The sequence below is a fragment of the Pongo pygmaeus genome, chromosome 21, assembly GCF_028885625.2.
Source record: "Pongo pygmaeus isolate AG05252 chromosome 21, NHGRI_mPonPyg2-v2.0_pri, whole genome shotgun sequence".
Lineage (NCBI taxonomy): Eukaryota > Metazoa > Chordata > Mammalia > Primates > Hominidae > Pongo > Pongo pygmaeus.
In genome coordinates this window covers 30,777,633-30,798,840 of record NC_072394.2, presented here as the reverse complement: position 1 = coordinate 30,798,840, position 21,208 = coordinate 30,777,633, and the positions used below count along the sequence as shown (strand labels likewise).

Here is a 21,208-nt window from a genome sequence, read left to right as displayed (position 1 = left end):
TCATTACTTGTTAGGGGTTTTCACACTTTGACTTCCCGCTTTTCACTTTTCCATTCTGTGTCGGGGGATAGATTGTGTTTGGACTTAACGGGGTATGTGAATGTTGGGCGTGGGGAAGGATCCACCCTCACTGGGGTCTGACCCTTAGGAGAGTAGGCGTGTGGACTCTGGGCCTTTGGCCTGGAGTGTCTATTGATCAGAGCTGTCGGGTTCGGCCATTTCACCCACACCTCTAGGCTGGCCCTGCTGAGAGGGAGAGAGAGTCACAACTCCCACTCAAGGAGAGACTTCCCTGCTGGGGAGGGGACGGCCTGAGGCCCGCCCCACCCATATTCCCAGGCCCTGGCTCTGGTTAGCATGGACTTATTCTACAATACGGAGGAGTGGGGCACAGAGTCCTAAACTGGCGCCCCAACAGAAGGCAGTGGTGGGGACCGGAGATTGTAGGACTGGAGATGGTAGGGGCTGCTGATGTAAGCCCCTTTTGCGTCGCAGTGTTCCCTGCCATGAAGAGTTGCCGCCAGTCACAAACCCTTCCCCGGGGGCTCCCCGAATGTGGGACTCCTTCTGGCCTGGGGTGCGTGAGCGGGACTCAGGGCTCGCCTGGTCTGGAGAAGAGACTCGCCGCCATCTACCCCGGGAACTGCAGACTCTGGGTTTGGGATAAAGCGTCCCCTACCCGCAAGCTCGGTTTGTGCGCTACTGTGCAATCTGTCTTTTGCCTGCAGACGCCTAGCCGCTAGCCCTGCGCGGGTCTCGGAATGTCCAGGGGTCCCTACTGGGGATCACAATCCGGCGAAATGTCGCATTTGCCACCACCTATCACGACTGCGTAATCGGCTTTCAGCCGCAGACGCTCAGATCCTGCAGCACCCGGGGGGATCCTTGTAGGAACCTGCTGCCACTGGATGCACTGAGCGATTGCTTCGCGGGTGTCACGCACCAGACGCCGTGCCGGGAGCGCCAGGAAGGGGGTACGCGCCCCAACCCCGGCCGGGGGAGGGCGCACTCTGGCTCCTCTCTGCGTTTTGAGCCTCCCCTCCCCCGCCAGGCCTATCGCAAAAGGCACCCCCATCGCAGAGCACCATGTGTTGTGCTTCTACTCAGCTCGGTGGCGAGCCGGGCCCCAGCATGCGCATCTGGAAAGCGGGGGAGATTACCCTGGAGCTCGGGTGGAGACGGCGTGGGCTGACTTGATGTAAGACGACACCCACGGAGCCAGACCCGTTCTAGGGACTTGGCGGGTTCCTCTCCCTCCCCAGTGAGATCCGTCGTTCTTGCAGCAATTAGGGGAGGGAAAAAAAGACCCACAGTATCACGTTTGGAGAGGGTTAGGAAGATGGCTCTCGAGTTCCAGGCCGCCCTGGTGGCTAGACATTGGTGTAGTTTGTGCCTGGCCTCGGTTTCCTTATCTGTAAACTGGGAAGAAGGCCCAAGTTATGAGGCCTGTGACTGTAGAATGGCTGAAGGCACTGGTGCACTCGCAGCCGGTCTTTCTGGGGTCCAGCTTCCCGAAGGATTGGGCAGCCCCGGGGCGACCCCCTCTGGAGCTACCCGGAGACCGTGCGATCGGGTTCTGCGCCCCAGCGGGCGACTGAGCACCCAGCGGAGCGCAAGGGCGGGGCCCGCGCGGGCCGGAGACGCCCGTTCGCTGTCGGCCAACCAGCGCCTGGCTCTGAACAGCCAATGAACACGCGCCTTACAGCCAAGGCCGGGTCGGGAGCGAGGCTGCGGCGAGTGCGGCGCTGACAGAGACGCGCGCGCGCGCGATCGCGCTCGGACCCCGGCCGCTGCCGCCATCACCGCCACCCGCCCAGTCGCCCCTCAGCCGCTTCCCCTCGCCATGGAGGCGAGGCCGCCGCCGCCGCCGCCGCGGGGCTCGGAGCCGCGGGCCGGGCGGCGGCCCTGAGGGCGAGTGGCGGCCCGAAACGCCGCCGCGGAGCCGAGGCGGAGCCGCTGTCCTCGTCCCCAGCGGTCCCGCCCAACGCCCGACTCTGTGAGTGTTCGCGGCCGCTGCGCCCGGGTGGGCTCCGGAAGGGGGGGCGGCTCCCGGGGGCGGTGGAAGGGGTCCCGGGCTAGAGCCCGGAGCCCGGAGCCCGAAGCCCGAAGCCCGAAGCCCGAAGCCCGAAGTCCTCTTTTCCGGGTAGAAGCCTGCGGGCGCCTGCAGTTTGATTGTGCATCCTTGCGGGTCCGTCGCGGGGAGGGGGTCCCCGGAAACGTGCCGGCCCGGGCGCCGACCCCTCGCGACTGCCCAGGAACTTTGCGTGCGTCCTCCTGGGACCAGGCCAGGGCACTGCCAGAGTTCATTCTCAGAGAAGAAACTTAGAACGGCGAGAACAGAATTTGCTCAGGTCCATTTAATGGGAGGAAAGAGGAAAACTCTTGGCATGAGAAAATTTGCTTTTGCAGTGACCAACTTTTCTTTCCCTTCAAGTCCACCTCCCTCGGTCCCCCGGCCCGTCTCCCAGGCCCCTCTCCTTGCCGCCCTCTCCCAACTGTTGAGGCTATTTAAGAAGGGAAATAAGGGCTGAGAGCTGCCCAGAATTCAGAATAGGCCAATTGAGAACGCAGGTCCCCTCCCTTTTTACTTTCGGTAAATAAAAAAATTTTTTGGAAGAAATTAGTTACTAATTATATCTCCTGAAGATTAAAAAAAAATAGCAGAGCTGAGTCCTGTCTTGAGGGTTTCGTTTTTATTTTTGATATCACTGATGATATTTGTAAGACAGGAAAAGAAGAATGTGCAAATCCACCCTCTGCAGGGTGAACGCCATCAGAAGCCTTTGCTCAGGAGAGGGATTCCGGCTCTAGAACCAGTCACATCACCCTGGAGATGGCTTCGTTTGCCACCTGCTAGCTGTGCAGGCAGCCTGAGAAACAGAAGATGGTGGGCGAGAGGAGGACTGACTAGGAAAGGGCGAACATCTTCCTGCCTGGCCACTCCTTTCAGAAACACAGATCTGATGCTGTCACTTGTTTACTTAAAAACTCCCTCGCTTTTCTTTTTCCCATGGGATGAATGAAGCCTAAAATGCCTTATCAAGTCATACAAAGCCCTTGACAATCTTGCCTCAGTTTACTCCTTTACTTTTAGCCTAATCTAATCCTTCAGTTCTCCTTCCCCTCATCCCGCTTGCTGGCTAGTATTCAGGGCTGCTTGACTGCCCCCTCACATGTTGGGATGTTTTTGTTTTATGTGATCCTCTTTCTTTCCCACCTGTACCTGCCAAGCTCCACTTTTTCTTTTAAAGTTCTTCTCATTTGAGAAGCTTCTTGCGGGCAGGAGCTGTGTCTTGCCCACCTTTCTATCTCCCATGGTGGGAGAATTCTTCCTCCAAGTTGTCTTGTAGATTCTTTCCAATCTCTTCTCTCTTATGCCTAGGCTCTGTTTGTTTCCCGGTATCCACTTCCCAAGAGATTTTTTCGTGTTTTGAAGGCCTGCTTGGAGTACATGCCCAAGACTTTTAGTATTTCTGATTCCCCACTTCCCCATGTCCATCCCACCCAGCCCCCATAAGCAGTCAGCAGGTGCGAACTGGTAGGTCCCATATCCCACTGGCCTCCAAAAAACTGTCTCTGAAAGACTAAAAGCCCTTCAGTCTCTTTTCACCTCTGCCTGCTCAAAGTGGCCTGGCTGATACCGTGCATTGTAAGGCATGGTGGGGTCCCGGGGCCTGTTCTCTGTTTAGCCACTTAACATCTGGGTGAAATACAGAACCAGAAAAACCACCCCTCTGGCTTAAGTACATTCATGTGCCTTCCCTTTGCCAGGTGAATTGCTTGGGATACAAAAGTGAAGAAGTCAGTCCTTACCTTTGAGGAACTCAGAGTCTAATGTAGGACAGGTGGATATAAATACATCACAGGTGCTATAAGATTGTAATAATAGCTATTTTTTATTTGCCTTGTGACAAGCTATGTAATGTTTTCCATGAATTCCCTCAGTCTTTTCAACAGTCATAAAAGGGCTTATTCCTGCTCTACAGGGTTGGAAACTGAGGCCAAACAGTGGGCAAATGAGGGAATAGTCAAGATTTGAATTTTGGCGGTGTATTTGCAGAGCCTCTGCCAGGCTGTGTAGGGAGCATCCCCTGCCTGGGTGATTTGGGAAAGCTTTCCTGGGATGGGGGGCTTTCGGATCATGAAGGATGCATAGGAGTTTGTGCGTGGTGGACTGCACACATAGGCAAGAGGGAGCAGCACAAGCAAACTTGGTGGTGGAAGGAATCCACTGTCCTTGGGGAGGAGGGAAGAGGTTAATCATAGCTGGATCAGGTAAGGACAATGGAGAGCTACTAGAGGATTTAAAGGAGGTCAGGGACTTGGGCTGAAAGAGTTTTGGAAAGATTTGGGGGCAGTATAGGGCCAATGCAGATGCCCCTGCAGTATAGGAGGCACTGGTTGGGTCTGACAGAGGTAGAATCACAGCCTCTTAGACCCATAGGAAGGTGTAGAGAGAATCCTGCTCAATTTTGGGAAAAGATAATTAATGCAGATGAGAGAAAAATTCAAAAGTTCTAGCAATACAAAAGAGTATATAGAGAAAAATGTCCCTCCTACCCTGGCCCCAAGTCTCCTGTCTCCCTAACCTCCTCCCCAGAGATGGCTGAAGTTTTCAGTTTATATGGCCTTCCATAGACACTGTTCCTTTATAAATATGTGCCTGCTTATTCATATTCCTCCCACCATGGGACGTACCACTCACAGCTTACTGGGTTTTTTTACTTAACGTATTTAGAAAATCATTCTATTATCAACATATATAGAGAGTTATTTGTTCTTTCTGTTGACATTCTTTTACTTATTTAGTTGTATGGCTGTACTGTAACATCTTTGGATTAAATATTTGTTTCCAGGTTCTTCTGTTACAGCAATGAATGTCCTTGTACATACTGTGTTATGTGCTCATTTGCAAAGTTATCTGAACAATATGCTTTTAGAAGTGGAATTACTGGGTCAAGGGATATGTCTGCGTTTTTGATTTGCAGACATGGAGCCAAACTGCCACCCCTTTTTGGGGGGTTGTACCAATTTATCCTCTCCCCCAAAGTGTATAGCTGGATAGATGATCTTCAGAGAATTCAGGAGGATCAACTACAATGCTTTTTCAGCTATTATATGCCTACTTTTCCTCCACAAATCCTCCCCCACCCTATGCGATTCTAGCCAGTTTCTTTGAATTTACAGAGGGAGATGTTGAGGCTCAGAAGGATAAAAGTAACTTGTGCAAGATGATCAGTGCGGGTGGTGGTGGGTTTTTTGTTTTGTATTTTTGCACCCCTCATGTTTGTATTTGCCAGCACCTTTCATTGGAGGTGCTCAGTGTCAGTTTGTAAACATTATTGCATTATTTTTCTCCATTTTCACATGGAAAAAAATGAGATGCAGGTGAAGTTTGAGTTATGAGAGGGAAACTGACCAAATATAGAATCTTGTCATTTTACTTCCAGTGCAGTAATAAATGTTTCCAAATGACAAAGCTGAAGAAATGTTTTTTGTTTGTTTGTTTTTTGAGATGGAGTTTTGCTCTTGTTGCCCAGGCTGGAATGCAGTGGCGCTATCTTGGCTCACGCAACTTTCGCCTCCCGGGTTCAAGCGATTCTCCTGCCTCAGTCTCCCGAGTAGCTGGGATTACAGGCATGTGTCACCATACCTGGCTAATTTTGTATTTTTAGTAAAGACGGGGTTTCTCCATGTTGGTAAGGCTGGTCTCGAACTCCTGACCTCACGTGATCCGCCAGTCTTGGCCTCCCAAAGTGCTGGGATTACAGGCATGAGCCACCGTGCCCGGTGAAGAAATGGTTTTTAAGTGAGTCTGAGTACAACAAAAATAGGAATAATATAACACTAACTTAATAAAACTGAACAGCAGGCCCAAAAATAGCCCAACATTAAAATTTATTTTAATGTATTCTCTATGGAAAAGAGAATCCATTAAATGTAAAACTGTATTTATTTTACTCTAAATTCACATCCATTTGTGTCAGTGTACAAGACATAATTTTTCAGTAGCAGTCAGTACATATAGAATATGATTTTTGAATTCTTGAATAGCATAAAATATTTTATGTTTACTTATTTAAGTATTTGTTCATTTAAAATCACAGGCTGGGTGCTGTGGCTCACACCTGTAATCCCAGCACTTTGGGAGGCCAAGGCGGGTGGATCATGAGGTCAAGAGATCAAGACCATCCTGGCCAACATGGTGAATGAAACTCCATTTCTACTAAAAATACAAAAATTAGCTGGGTGTGGTGGCACGTGCATGTAATCCCAGCTACTCGGGAGGCTAAGGCATGAGAATCACTTGAACCCAGGAGGCGGAGGTTGCAGTGAGCCAAGATCTTGCCACTGTACTCCAGCCTGGCAACAGAGCGAGACTCCGTCTCAAAAAAAAAAAAAAAAAAATCACAATATAGTATTCCATGCATCGACAGCTGTAGTTTTTTTTATTTGTTTTTTGAAACAGGGTCTCACTCTGCCACCCTGGCTGGAGTGCAGTGGCATGATCACAGCTCACTGCAGCCTTGACCTCCTGGGCTAAATGATCTTCCCATCTCAGCCACCCGAACAGCTGGGACTGCACAGGTCTGTGCCACCACAACCAGCTAATTTTTTTTATTTTTTGTAGAGACATTTTCATGTTGCCCAGGCTGGTCTTGAACTCCTGGACTCAAGTGATCCACCCGCCTTGGCCTCCCAAAGTGCTGGGATTACAGATGTGAGCCACCACTCTCAGCCAACAGCTGTAGTTGGTGCAATCCTTTTTATTCTTTTCTTTTTTTTTTTTTTTTTTTTTTACCTTTTTGCTATTATAAATGGTACTTTTATACCCCTTGTTCAAATACTTCTTTTGGATTATTTCCTTGGACTCTTACTCCCAACCTGGGCTCACCAAGTCAGAGGATACAGTTTCAGTGCCTAATTACAATCTGGAAAGGTTGAACTAGTTTCCAACACTATCAGCAATTTATGGGGCCATTTCTTGACAACCCATCTAGTGCTATTACAAAGAAATGTAATGATACCTTGAATTAGGTTTAATTTACATTGCTTTGGAAAAAGAGACCAGTAGCTAATTTAGATTTTTTGAAAGAAGTACAGTGCTGTGATATAGATTATCTCCAAGATTTATGTAACTAAAGCCAACTTGTGGTTGAAGAAAGATTTGGTTGATGAGATTGAAATATTGTGGATGTTTAGAATAGGATCATAGCAGTATGAAATATAAGACTAGATGCTGTTCAGTTGGGAATACCAGGCATTGTGCCGGAAGCTGGGGACACTCCAGAGTAACATGGATGTGATGTCTGTCCTCATGACACTTTTAGGTTAGTGCAGTAGACAGACATTAAAATCACCTATGGTAATTATAGATGTGATGAAAGGGGAAGAATAGGGTGTCTTGGGAGTTCCAGAGAAGTTCAGCAGCTAAACAACATTTGCAGTTAAACATTTATGAAGGCCCTGAGCTGAGAAGGGATTTGGTAGCTCAGGGCAGCGCTTTGCTAACTTGAATGTGCTCATGAACCATCTGGGAATCTTGTTAAAATGCCAAGTCCTGAATCAGTAGGTCTGGGGTGGGACTTGGGATTCTGTGTTACTAACCAGCTCCTGGGTGAGGCAGGTGCTGCTGGTGGGTGGATCACACTTGGCGTAGCAAGGCCTAATTGAGAGCTTGGTGAGCACCTAAAACTGGCTGACCATGGTGAGCAGGAAGGGGCAGGTGGCTTGCAGTGACAGAGTAATTCTCTGCCTAGGCTGCACTTTAGATTCACCTGGGGAACTTAGAAAAATCAGGGTTGCAAATGCCCCACCCACAGGCATTTTGATTTAATTGGTCTCAGTTGGGGCCTGAGAATGTGTATACAGTCATGCACAGTATAACGATGTTTCCATCAAGCAGAGACTGCATATACAACAGTGGTCCCATAAGATTATAATCCATAATTTTACTATACCTTTTCTATTTTTAGATATGTTTAAATACACAAATACTTATTGTGTTAGTTACTTACAGTATTCAGTACAGTAACATGCTCTACAGGTTTGTAGCCTAGGAGCAGTAGGCTATACAATATAGTCTAGATATGTAGCAAGCTGTACCATCTCATTTTGTGTAAGTACCCTTTATGATGTTTGCAGAATTACGAAATCACATCAGGACTCATCCTCAGAATGTATTCCCATTGTTAAGTGATGCATACCTGTGTATATATTTTTAACTCCCCAGGTGATTCTAATGTGTAGCCAGGCTTGAGAACTGGAGACTAAGGGCGGTGTTGAGACTAGAGAATGGCAAGGGGCAGAGTTGAGGGCCCTGTATGGCATGCAAGGATTTTGGATTCTATCCTGAAGGCAGAGCTAAATCTTTGAAGGATTTTTAAGCAGGAGAGTGAACTGATCTGATTTGCAATTGTTAAAAAGTTCGCTGTGGCTGTAGTCCAGAGCAGTAGTTTTCAAATTGAGGTAGATAAGACGATCCAGGGGAACTGGAAGAAAATTTAGAACTTTTTATAGTTTTTATCTAAAAGATAAGATAAAACATTTAATTTAGGAATTGTCTCTGGCATCTTCTTGGGTCTATAGGTCAAACAGTTAATGTGTTAACTGTAGAACTTTGGGTGTCCTGAAGGAAAAGACTGAATTCTGCAGTGAGCAGAGACATATTTATACATTTGTTCTCCATGTATTGCAACATGTTGTTAACAGTTTATATTAACCAGTTTTCATTGAACTAGCCTTTACAAAATGGACATGCAGAGAAACCAGTGATCGAAGAAAATACTAATAATACAAGCACAAGCAAACAAGATGTCAGAGCTGACACTAGTCCAACTCCTGTGATGAATGCTTGGTGAGCTATTCAAATAAGTCAGCTCTTACTAAATTGGAAAGTATCAGGAAATTTATAAGAAACATGGACTTTCATGCTCTGACATTAATAGGAATCTTGCTTTAAGATTCCTTTTAATCATATGTAGAACTCAGCTGCACGGTGGCTCACACCCATAATCCCACTGTTTTGGGAGCCTGAGGTGCAGGCGGCCAGGAGCTCAAGACAAACCTGGGCAACACAGCGAGACCCCATCTCTACCAAAAATAAAAAATTAGCCGTGTGGTGTCACATGCCTGTAGTCCCACTTACTTGGGAGGCTGAGGCAGAGGATTGCTTGAACCCAGGAGTTCAAGGCTGCGTTGAGCCGTGATTGCACCACTGTACTCCAGCCTGGGGGACAGAGGGAGACTCTGTGTCTCAAAAAAAAAAAAAAAAAGGAGGACCGCGTAGTGGCTCACACCTGTAATCCCAGCACTTTGGGAAGCCAAGGTGGGTGGATCACAAGGTCAAGAGATCGAGACCATCCTGGCCAACATAGTGAAACCCCATCTCTACTAAAAATACAAGAATTCGCCGGGGGTGGTGGTGTGTGCCTCTGGGTAATCTCAGCTACTCAGGAGGCTGAGGCAGGAGAATCATCTGAGCCCAGGAGGCGGAGTTTGCAGTGAGCCGAGATCTCACCACTGCACTCAAGCCTGGGTGACAGAGCAAGACTCTTGTCTCCAAAAAAAAAAGTATGTAAAACCTTGAGATATTAAATAATAAAATATGAGGCTGTCCACCACTATGAAGACATTTGAAAACCAAAAATTTGGAACATAAAGAGAACCTCTACATTTTTTTTGCAGTGATGTTTAAAGATAAAGGATATTCCATCAGATGCTTTACAAAATTTTGCTAACTTCAATGATTAAAATTTATATTTTGAGGGTTTTTTGTTTTTAAGAGACAGGGTCTCACTCTGTTGCCCAGGCTGGAGTACAGTGGCACAATGATAGCTCACTGCAGCGTTGAACTCCTGGGCTCAAGCGATCTTCCCACCTTGGCCTTCCAAAGCTCTGGGACTACACATGTGAACCACCATGCCTGGCCAGTTTTTAAGTTTATTGTTATTGTAAAAGACAAAACGGGGCTGGGTGCAGTGTCTCATGCATGTAATCCCAGCACTTTGGGAGGCTGAGGTGGACGGATTACCTGAGGTCAGGAGTTTGAAACCAGCCTGGCCAACATGGCAAAACCCTGTCTCTACTAAAAACACAGAAATTAGCCAGGTATGGTGGGCACGCCTGTAGTCCCAGCTACCCGGGAGGCTGAGGCAGCAGAATCACTTGAACCTGGGAGGCGGAGATTGCAGTGAGCTGAGGTTGCGCCACTGTACTCCAGCCTGGGAGACAGAGCGAGACTGTTTCAGGGGGAAAAAAAAAAAAGACAAAAAAACACGTACCCTTGGCAGATTCTTCCTGCCCCACCCGCAAAAGGCCCACTTAAACAAAAAACAGACTGATGTACTACATAGAAAATAATTTTGTCAGGAAATCAAAATACCATTGGAAGATGTATAGAAAACATTGCTGAATATGTGAACAAACAATATTAGAACAAATTTTGCAGTGTGGGAAGTTTGGTATACGGTTATAAAAGTACAGAAGCTTCTAGCATGTCTCAGTATTGCTAGATTCTCTTTTTTTTCTTTTCTTTCCTTTTTTTTTTTTTTTTTTGAGACAGTTTTGTTCTGTCACCCAGGCTGGAGTGCAGTGGCACCATCATGGTTCACTGCAGCATTGACCTCCCAGTCTCAAGTGATCATCCTAACTCAGCCTCCCAAGTAGCCGGGACCACAGGCATGCACCACCATACCTATTTTTTTTATTTTTTATTTTTAGGAGAGATGAGGTCTCACTATGTTGCCCAGGCTGGCCTCGAACTCCTGGCTCAAGCAATCCACCTGCCAAAAGACCTCCCAAAGTGCTAGGATTACAGGCATGAGCCACCGTGCCAACTGTGCCAGGCCTAGATTACCTTTTAATAGTTACATCCAAGAATAAGGACCACTTCTTTTGTGAGTGACTAGAGGAAAGTTGTACTGGAGAAGACATATTCTTAATAGTAAATGATTGCCTTCATAAGAACATTACTATATGGAATAATAGAGTGAATGTAAATTAATGGAACAGCTGCTTTGACTGAACAGGAGAATGAAATTCATTCATTACTTCTCTATGGGCAGGCTGTTGAGTCCTCTTATTTGTTAATTATCTTGTGGTAGAGTTGTTGATGAGTTTTGCATTTTTCTTTTTTTAAAAAAATGCCAACTTTTTGTTATGATAAGAGGCTACAGTTTGAGTAATCCTAATATGAAATCCAAAAGGCTCCCAGATCCAACACTTTTTTTTTTTTTTTTTGAGACAGGTTCTCACTCTGTATGTAGCCCAGGCTGGAGTGCAGTGGCATGATCATGGCTCATTGCAGCCTTGACCTCCTGGGCCTGGGTGATCCTCCCACCTCAGCCTCCTGAGTAGCTGGGACTACAGGCATGCACCACCATGCCCAGCTAATTTTGCAACCGGTAGGAATAATGCAAATATTACAAAATCTGAAAAATACCTGAAATCTGAAACACTTCTGGTCCCAAGCATTTCAGATAAGGAATACTCAACCTGAACCTAGCAAATATCATTTGAAAAAATAATATCTTAATCTGTCTCTTCAAGTAAAAGTATTATTTAAATAGTGAATGAGAAAGGAACTACTTTTCTTAGAAAGAAATGTGCAATGGTAGAGCATTTTCCTCGTTGTAATTTTTTTTACACGTAATCATTATAAGCTATAACTTACATATTATAAAATTCTCCCTTTTAAAGTGTATAGTTCTGTGGTTTTTAGTGTATGCATTGAGTTGTGCAGCTTTTGCCACTGTCTAGTTTAAGAACATTTCATCACCCCAACAAGAGACCCTGCACCTGTTAGCCTCACTTCTCATTCTCTCCTCCCTCTAGTTCCTGGCAACTACTAATCTTCCTGTTTCTTTGGATTTGCTTATTCTGGACATTTCATATAAATGAAATCATACAATATGTGACCTTTTGTAGCTGGCTTCTTTTACTTAGCATAATGTTTCTGGGGTTCAGAAGTACCATGTATCAGTACCATGTATCAGTACTTCATGAAGTACCATGTATCAGTACTTCATTCCTTCTTATGGCTGAATAATATTCCATTATATTGATATACGACATTTGGCTAACTGGTTCATCAATTAATGGACATTTATTTGTTTCTACTTTTTGGCTTTATGAATAATGCTGCTATGAATATTCATGTATAAATTTTTGTGGTCATAGGTTTTAATTTCTCTTGGATATATATATATACACCTAGGAGTAGGATTGCTGGGTTAAATGGTGACTAACTTTGAGGGGCTGTCAAACTGTTTTCTAAAGTGACTACCCATTCCCAGTAGCAACTCACAAGGGTTCCAGCAGCAATTCAATAGGGGTCCAGTTTCTCCCAGCAATGCTTAGGGGTCCCAGTGTCTCCCATCTTTGCCAACATTTGTTACTCTCTTTTTGATTATAGCCATCTTAGTGGGTGTGAAGTTGTATCTCATTGTGGTTATTATTTGCATTTCCATGATGATTTGTGATGTGCATCTTTTCATGTGCTGTTGGCCGTTCGTGTATGTTCTTTGGGGAAGTGTCTATTCAGATACTTGGCTCATTTTAAAATTTAGTTAATGCTCTTTTTATTATTGAGTTACTTATATATTTTTAGTTATAAGTCCCATATCAGATATACGATTTGTAAATATTTTTTCCCATCTGTGGGTTGTGTGTTCAGGTTTTTGCGTGGACATACCCTTTTGGATAGATCTAGGAGTGGAATTGCTGAGTCAAATGGTAACTATGTTTTTTTGTTTTGTTTTGTTTTGTTTTTTTTGAGACGGAGTCTCGCTCTCTCGCCCAGGCTGGAGTGCAGTGGCACGATTTTGGCTCACTGCAAGCTCCGCCTCCCGGGTTCACGCCATTCTCCTGCCTCAGCCTCCCTAGTAGCTGGGACTACAGGCTCCCGCCACCACGTCCGGCTAATTTTTTGTATTTTTAGTAGAGACGGGATTTCACAGTGTTAGCCAGGATGGTCTCGACCTCGTGATCTGCCCGCCTCGGCCTCCCAAAGTGCTGGGATTACAGGCGCAAGCCACTGCACCCGGTTTGAGGAACCACTAACTTTGTTGAGGAACAAAAAGAAAGCCTGCACCTTTTTACAATCCCAGCAACAGCGTATGAGTGTATCAGTTTCTCCATATCCTTGTCAACACTTGTTATTGTTTGTTTTAACTGTAGCCATCCTAGTAGGTGTAAAGTGGTATTGCATTATGTTTTAATTTGCATTTCCTTAATGACTCATGATCTCACTGTGATTTTGTTGCATCTATAAAATTCTCATAATTTTACACATGAAAAACTTAGAAACAATTTTGTAACCTGATAAAAATCTCCAAATGTGTTTCTAAAAACATTTCCAGATGATCTAATGAAATAAAGAATCTAGGCATTGATCACCAGTGGCTGTTAAAACCATTAGGGAACTTTATAATAAAGGGATCAGTCTGACAATCTTCTGATCAATCATAACATCTCTAAAATTGGGACAACCAAATTTTATATTCTTTCTATGTGATACTGGGAAGAACATATCATTCATGAAGTAGTCTTGCTTGCCCCAACAAACAGAGTCAAACCTTCCTCTGATTAGTGTAGATCTGATTACCGGTTTATAGGATACAATTGGCAAATTTAGAATGTGAAGAATATTATAGGACAAATGAACCCATTTACTTCAAATGAATGGCAAGAAAAAAAAAGTAGACGAACTGCTACAGATTAAAAAAGACTTGAGGCTGGGCATGGTGGCCCACGCCTGTAATCCCAGCACTTTGGGAGGCCGAGGTGGGCGGATCATGAGGTCAGGAGTTCGAGAACAGCCTGACCAACATGGTGAAACACCGTCTCTACTAAAAATACAAAAATTAGCCGGACATGGTGGCGCGCACCTATAATCCCAGCTACTCGGGAGGCTGAGGCAGGAGAATTGCTTGAACCCGGGAGGCGGAGGTTGCAGTGAGATCATGCCACCGCACTCCACCGTGGGCAACAGAGCAAGACTCTGTCTTGGAAAAAATAAAAAAGACTTGAAACATATTAATTGAACATAAGTATAGATCTTGTTTGGATCCTGTTTCATGCAAACCAACTGTAAAAAGTTATTTATGAGCCCATTGGGAGTAATTTAAATTTGAAAACCACTTGTATATTAGATGATTTTTAAACAATTTTAATTTTTTAAAGGTATTATTATAGTAGTATGGTTACATTAAAAAGAAAGACTCCTTTCTCTTACAGATAAGTACTGAAGTATTTTGGATGAAATGATGTTGATATCTGGAATTTGCTTTAAAATAATTCAGCATGTTTGGAGGATTACAGACAAGACAAGAATTGCCATACGTTGATAATTATTGAAGCTGGATAATAGGTATATAAGAGTTTATTATAGTATTTTCTCTACTGTTGTATATGTTTGAGAATTCCCATAGTAAAAAATTAAAAGAGAAACCACTGTAAGGGAAGAGTTTTAGTGAATTTCAAGTCCATTTGTTAGAAATAGAAAAATGTGGCCGGGCACGGTGACTCACACCAGTAATCCCAGCACTTTGGGAGGCCGAGGTGGGCGGATCACCTGAGGTTGGGAGTTCAAGACTAGCCTGACCAACATGGAGAAACCCCGTCTCTACGAAAAAAAAAAAAAATACAAAATTAGCTGGGCATGGTGGTGCATACCTGTAATCCCAGCTATTCGGGAGGCTGAGGCAGGAGAATTGCTTTAACCCGGGAGGTGGAGGTTGCCCTGAGCCGAGATCGCACCATTGTACTCCAGCCTGGGCAACAAGAGTGAAACTCTGTCTCAAAAAAAAAAAAGGAAAAGAAAAAAAAGAAAAAGAAATAAACAAATGTAGTATCTTTGATTAATTTTCAAAAGTATATCACAGAAGATGGATATTTGCTAGCCATATTTAAAAGGAAATATTTGTATAATGGGGGTGAAAAAATGATTATCACAATTTAGTAAACACAGTCATAGTGCTTCTTCCTTTGGATTCATGTTTCTTTTTGGTTATAATAGCGTTAAAACCAAGGATTGACTTGGAATCAGACTTTTAAATTGCTCTATCATAAAATATTAAAATGAGATTTTTCAAACATAATGAGAAATATTTAATCATATGGATCACACTAAAATATTTTTAAGATGGGTTTTATGTTACTATTTTAATTGATGGGAGTACTATTATTGTGATCATTATTTATTTCATTTGAAATGTTTTGTAGTATTTATAGGTATTAGTACCTGCGTTCTGTTTATAAATGAACATGTGTTGGGGATGTATACTCTTACTTATTGGTGGATGTGCAGTCAAAAGGTTTGTCACTTATTTATTGGTGGATGTGCAATAAAAGGTTTGTTTGTGGAGAATGGACTGGGCAGGGTACAGAGACTTATTTGGTGTTTATTAGAGCAAATGTGGCCAGTGATGATGGTGCTCTGGATTGGCTTAGAGTGGGAGGAGTGGTGATAGGGATGGAGATGCATGGACAAGTATGATTTAAGCAGTAGAGGCATTAGGGTTCTAGATTTCTGGCTTTTTGGAAGAGATGATTGCTAGTTAATGAACTGAGCTTTTGTGTGTGGGAAGAAGTTGAAACCTGGCCCCTGTGAATTGTGCAAGTAGTTCTTAAATATTGATTGACAAATAGCTTAACAAGCAACTAGTTTTCAAATATTGGTTGACAAGTGGCTTATTACAATATTGTAAATGCATTGATACTACCATTAATAAAGAGAATGTCTTCTTTTGATAATGTTAGCAGCACTGTTACCAGAGCAGTGTGGGATAGTTCCAGGACTTTTACTGTCTAAAAGGAACTGGAGGCCCAAGATTTTACGGGGATACTTCTGCTCTCCTAGTCCCCATGTCCCCAGTGATGTGAATGTCCCTGACTCAGTGCCTCTGCTCACGCTGTCTGTGAGATCACTGCCTTCCAGTGCCTCTTACCTCTTGGGCCTGCCCACTTTGTTAACAGGGACAGATTTCACAGTGATTTCCAGCCAGTATTTCTCTCTCCCCAGTTTGGGGTGTTAGCTAGAATGGTCCCTCAAAGCCCTCAAACACAGATGAGAAATAGAAGAACCTCAAGGAGACTATACCTGGGCTAAGTTCTTGCCACCAGCTGGTGGAAGACAAAGAAAACCCCTTTTCTTCCTGTATTTCATGCCCAGTGAGCAGTAGTGCCATCAGCAGCAGTTGTGAACCCCTAAATCAGTGATTCCCAATATGACTGACATGGTGGGGAAGACGTAAGTTTGAAAATGCATTTTCAGGCTAGGTGTGGTGGCTCACGCCTGTAATCCTAGCACTTTCGGAGGCCAACATAGGAGGATCACTTGAGCCCAGGAGTTTGAGACCAGCCTGGGCAACATAGTGAGACCCTGCTTCTACAGAAGAATAAAAGCTAGCCAGGTGTAATGGCATGCACCCATAGTCCTAGCTACTTGGGAGGCTGAGGTGGGAGGATTGCTTAAGCCCAGGAGGTCAAGGCTGCAGTGAACATACCACAGCACTCCAGCCTGGGCAACAGAGTGAGACCCCTGTCTCAAAAAGAAAAAGCATTTAAAAAAAAAAAAGGTTTGTTAGTGTTTGTCTCAAAATTTTGCTTAATTTAAAATTATGTATATATTTGAATAATATGTGTGCATGTTAATAGTTCTAAAAGTATATATAGTATATATAGTAAAAGGTAGTTTTCTCTCCCCCTGCCTTCCAGCTTTCCCTTTCCATAGGCATCCACAAGTACTATGAGCAATACTTGTGAAACCATCCTGAAATACTACATGCCCATAAAATGTAAGTTACTTAAGTTTGGTATTTCAAGTAACAATAAGGGAAGACAGGAGAGTTATATGTTTATCAAAAGGGGTGAATGTTATAGCAGATTGAGATGAGATGTTCTTACCTTTGGGTGGGATCTTAAGTGGAGCTCAATTCAGTTTCCCCAATGTTAGTGGGAGAGATTACTTAAACCATCCATACTTATCCAGTTGTACTTGGTAAGTTTTCAAAGGTTCTACTTTGAAGAGGGCTTTTGTTGAGCAAGTAGTGGTTAATAGAGCAGCTCAGTTATATGTGTCAAGTTTTTTGATGTGGGAAAAGGGCTTTTGTGTACAGAAGGACTATTTTAAAATTATTTGGGCTTTAAATTAATATGTATTAAAGTGGTAAATTTAAAACCCAGTTTTCTTTTAGTCTTGTTATTGTACTTGTAAGCGTAGGCATTTTGTATAGAAATAAGAACAGTAATTTTCACCTACTTGTCAATTAAGTTAATATAAGTTTAACAGATTTAATTGCTCCAGGCCCCTTACTTAGTGAATTAAATTTCCTTAGATGTTTAAAACACATTTACACAGTCAGTCTGTCAGGCACAGTCAGTCCTTGACAGGTCAGAGTTACCACCTTAAACAGAATCTTCTTAAGCTCTTGGGCAGTCTGTGATACTAAGAAATTAAATTTGTAAATGTAGTAAAACAGGTTTCGGTTAAGACTTCCAATTCTTTTTTCATTAGCTGAATCTGAATTACCAACATTTAAAAAACACATATCCTAAACTTAACGCAAAAGTACTAGTAGTACCATGAGTTTGATATACCATACCTCATTTTATTGCTCATGTCTTTTCTTTCTGGGGTTGTGATGCCACTTACCCAATTAAGGAGGACAGTTTTATCATCTCAGAAAGCCATGGTTATCAGATTAAAAATACAGAATCATGATACAGTTATTATTGGTCAGAGATTTGAGACTGGGAAAGGGAACTAAGGGCTCTGTGTTTCCAGGATAATTCTACTCAAGAGATGCTGTGCCCTTCCTTATGTTAAGAGTCCTGAATGTGACATCAAAGGGGGAATCCATGTTCAGAGTTTGTTTTGCAACCCCCCCATACCTTTTTTTGAGACAGGGTCTTGGTAGGTTGTCCATGCTGGTGTGCAGTGGTGCAATCACGGCTCACTGCAGCCTTGACCTCCTGGGCTCAAGCAATCCTCCTGTCTCAGCCTCCTGAGTAAGTAGCTGGGACCACAGGTGTACATCATCATGCCCAGCTAATTTTTTGATTTTTTTTTTTTTTTTTTTTTTTTTTGTAGAGATGAGGCCTCACTAAGAGCCTAGGATGATCTCAAATTCCTGGACTCAAACAGTCCTCACGCCTCAGCCTGCCCAAGTGCTGGGATTATAGGCATAAGCCACCATGCCTGGCCTTTTCTTCAAAAATAACCCTTCAATCAATTTTTTTTTCCTGGTCAAATTGGATTTTGTGTTTCTTTTATATATTCCTTGTCAGGCCCTACAGTTATTTTAATTTTGGGTGTTGGATGGACTAGGGTTCATATTCCATGCGTGCCATGCTTTTTGTGAACTTGGGCAAAATACTTAGCTCTTCTGAGACTCACTTTTGTCACCTAGTAAATGGGTTCAGCTGTAGTACTCTATGTATTTGTTTGTTTTAAGCATTAGATAGAGTGTGGTAAATGCTTAGCACAGTTCTTAGCACATAGTAAATCTTTAATAAATGTTAGAAAATATAATGATCTTGATTCTCTGTCTTCCCTCCCTAGTAGTTGATTTGGGGCACAGTGTAGCATTATTTGAATTATCACAGAATAACTTTTTACCTGTCTGATTTTAACAGGGGAGAGTGTGAAAAGGATGGGAGAGGGAAGAGAGAAAAACGCTGAGCAAATGTGATCAACTTTACAGTCTTTATTCCCTGAACTATCTTTCCGTGAGTTATGTGACACATTCTCCTGGTTTTCCTCTTTCTATCTTTGTGGCCACTCCTCAGTTCCCTAGGCCCCTCTTCTTTGACCACTCCTTGTTTGAGTTACCAAAGATTCCATCTCTGGCCTTCTTGTATTGATTCTACACGTTCTTCCTGGAAGCACATGTCCATGGTTTCAGCTTCCTTGCTAATTAGGAGAAACTTTGTCCTCAGAACCCATCTGGATGACAGCCAACAGCCTACTGGTCTCCATTGGGCTATCTCCCAGGTATCTACAACAGTCTCAGAAGTGACTCATCTTCCTTTTCAGTGTGTTATTTTTATAATCTCTATCTTGATGAATGGCACAACACAGTGACCCAAACTGGAAACTTGGATGTTGTTCATCTGGTTGGTAATCTGTTCCTATCTGTTTTACATCTGTAACATTTCTCAAATTTGCCTATTTTCCACCATTTCTCCTATCCCTTAATTCAGGCTGCTTCCCACCTAGATGGCTGCTGCAGGTTCCCTTGTTGTCTACTCATTATTAGTTTCTTATTCCAACTCATTGATTAGATGGCTGCCAAAAATGATCTCTTTAACTTCCCAACTTAAGATTCTGTGAATAAAATCCAAACTCCTTAACAGAGCAGGCCCTCATGATCCAACTCCTCTTAACGTTGGTAGCCTTATCTTCTCTGAGCCCACAACCGCTTGATCCTTGGTGGTGCTGTGCTCTTTCTTGCTCTCTGTCTTTGGTTGGACTGCCCACCTCCCTCCTTCTTACTTGACATTATAATTTATCAGATAGAAATCAGCTCCTCCAGTCAGCGTTTCCTTACTGACTACTACAAGTCTGACCCAGTATAGATTCTATGCTTATATCTGTCAAGTTACTTATTGTATGATAATTCATACACTTATATCATATGATAATTCACACATTGGCATGTGTAGATTAAACATTTATAGTCTCAGAAGAATCCTGATTGTCCAAAAGGTATAGTAATGCAGTTGTCTCTTAATATCTTCAGGTGATTGATTCCAGGATCCCCCATGGAGATCAAAATCCGGGGATACTCAGGTGCCTTACATAAAATGGCATATTTGCATGTAACCTATGCACATCCTCCTGTGTACTTTATAGGCCCTAAATAATCTCCAGATTACCTATATGGCTAAAACAATGCAAATACTATGTAAGTAGCTGTTATACTGTATTTTTAAATTTGTTTCTTATTTTATGGTTTTATTTATTTATTTTTTTGATCTGTGGATATGCAACCCACAGATAGAGAGGGTCAACTGGGCTGGGCGCGGTGGCTCACACCAGTAATTCCAGCACTTTGGGAGGCTGGGGTGGGCGGATTGCCTGAGGTCAGGAGCTTGAGACCAGCCTGGCCAATATGGTGAAACCGTGTCTCTACTAAAAATACAAAAATTAGCCAGGCATGGTGGCAGGTGCCTGTAATCCTAGCTATTCTGGAGGCTGAGGCAGGACAATTGCTTGAACCCGGGAGGTTGCAGTGAGCCAAGATCCTGCCACAGCACTCCAGCCTGGGCAACAGAATGAGACTCAGTCTCAAAAAAAAAAAAAAAGAGAGGGCCAACTGTATGTAATTTACTGAAGCATGGATTCACATTATAGATGGTCCCTGATTTATGATGGTTCAACTTGTTATTTTTATACTATGATGGTGGGAAAGCTGGTGTGATATACATATTCAGTAGAAATTGTAGTTCCAATTTTGAAATTTGATCTTTTCCCAGGCTAGTGATATACAGTGTGACAATTTCTCACTGTGCTGGGCAGAAGCATTGACCCACACCTCCCAGTCAGCCACGTGATCAGGAGGGTAAATGACTATACTCCATGGTGTACTGTGTTGCCAGGTGATTCTGCCCAACTGTACGCTAATGTAAGTGTTCTGAACACATTTAAGGTAGGCTAGGCTAACTGGCATTCGGTAGGTGAAATGTATTAAATGCATTTCCTACTTAAACGATATTTTCAGTTTATGGTGGGTATATTGGAATATAGCCCCATTGTAGGGCAAGGAGCATCTTTATTTACCCAGTTGAGTTTAGTGGCAGCAGGACTAAGTTCGGTTTAGCTGTTCAGTGAGCCAAGCCTCACTTAGCATCTAATTCTGTCTTTATTTTCTGCTTTAGGTAGGCCACAGCTCTCCTGAAGGGATTAAGACTTTCTGTGTGTAAAATGGTATTCAGAAGGAAGCCAGCATTAATTCTGTTTTTATACATTTATCAGGATTTGAAGGAATCTCACTGTCAATTCTGTCTTAATTGTGTTCTGTATAATAAATCATAATAGTATCCAACGGTACTTGAAAAGTTTGGTTTTCGTTAACATTTCTTTGAATGTCAAAGTTGTATTAGTTTGTTTCTCAATTAAACTGGGTGCTCTTTGAGGGCAGGGATTTATGGGACTTGTTTGTTTTGCAGTTTTATATCTCCAGCTGCTAATGCAGTGCCTGGT

At 43.4% G+C, this 21,208-nt stretch overlaps 1 protein-coding gene across 5 annotated transcripts in view; it reads left to right on the top strand.

Annotated features, from left to right (window-relative positions):
- The first annotated feature begins 1,716 nt into the window (after positions 1 to 1,716).
- The window catches only part of PTPRA (protein tyrosine phosphatase receptor type A), a 171,567-nt gene continuing 152,075 nt past the window's right edge, over positions 1,717 to 21,208 (top strand). For 4 of the 5 annotated variants that reach the window (XM_063659540.1, XM_054466628.2, XM_054466625.2 and 1 more), the window contains exon 1: positions 1,717 to 1,996. The gene's annotated coding sequence lies outside the window, so the exon portion shown is untranslated. Of the gene's footprint in view, positions 1,997 to 12,041; positions 12,736 to 13,922; positions 14,372 to 21,208 lie in introns of those variants that run through there. The other variant, XM_054466626.2, reaches the window with a different exon arrangement.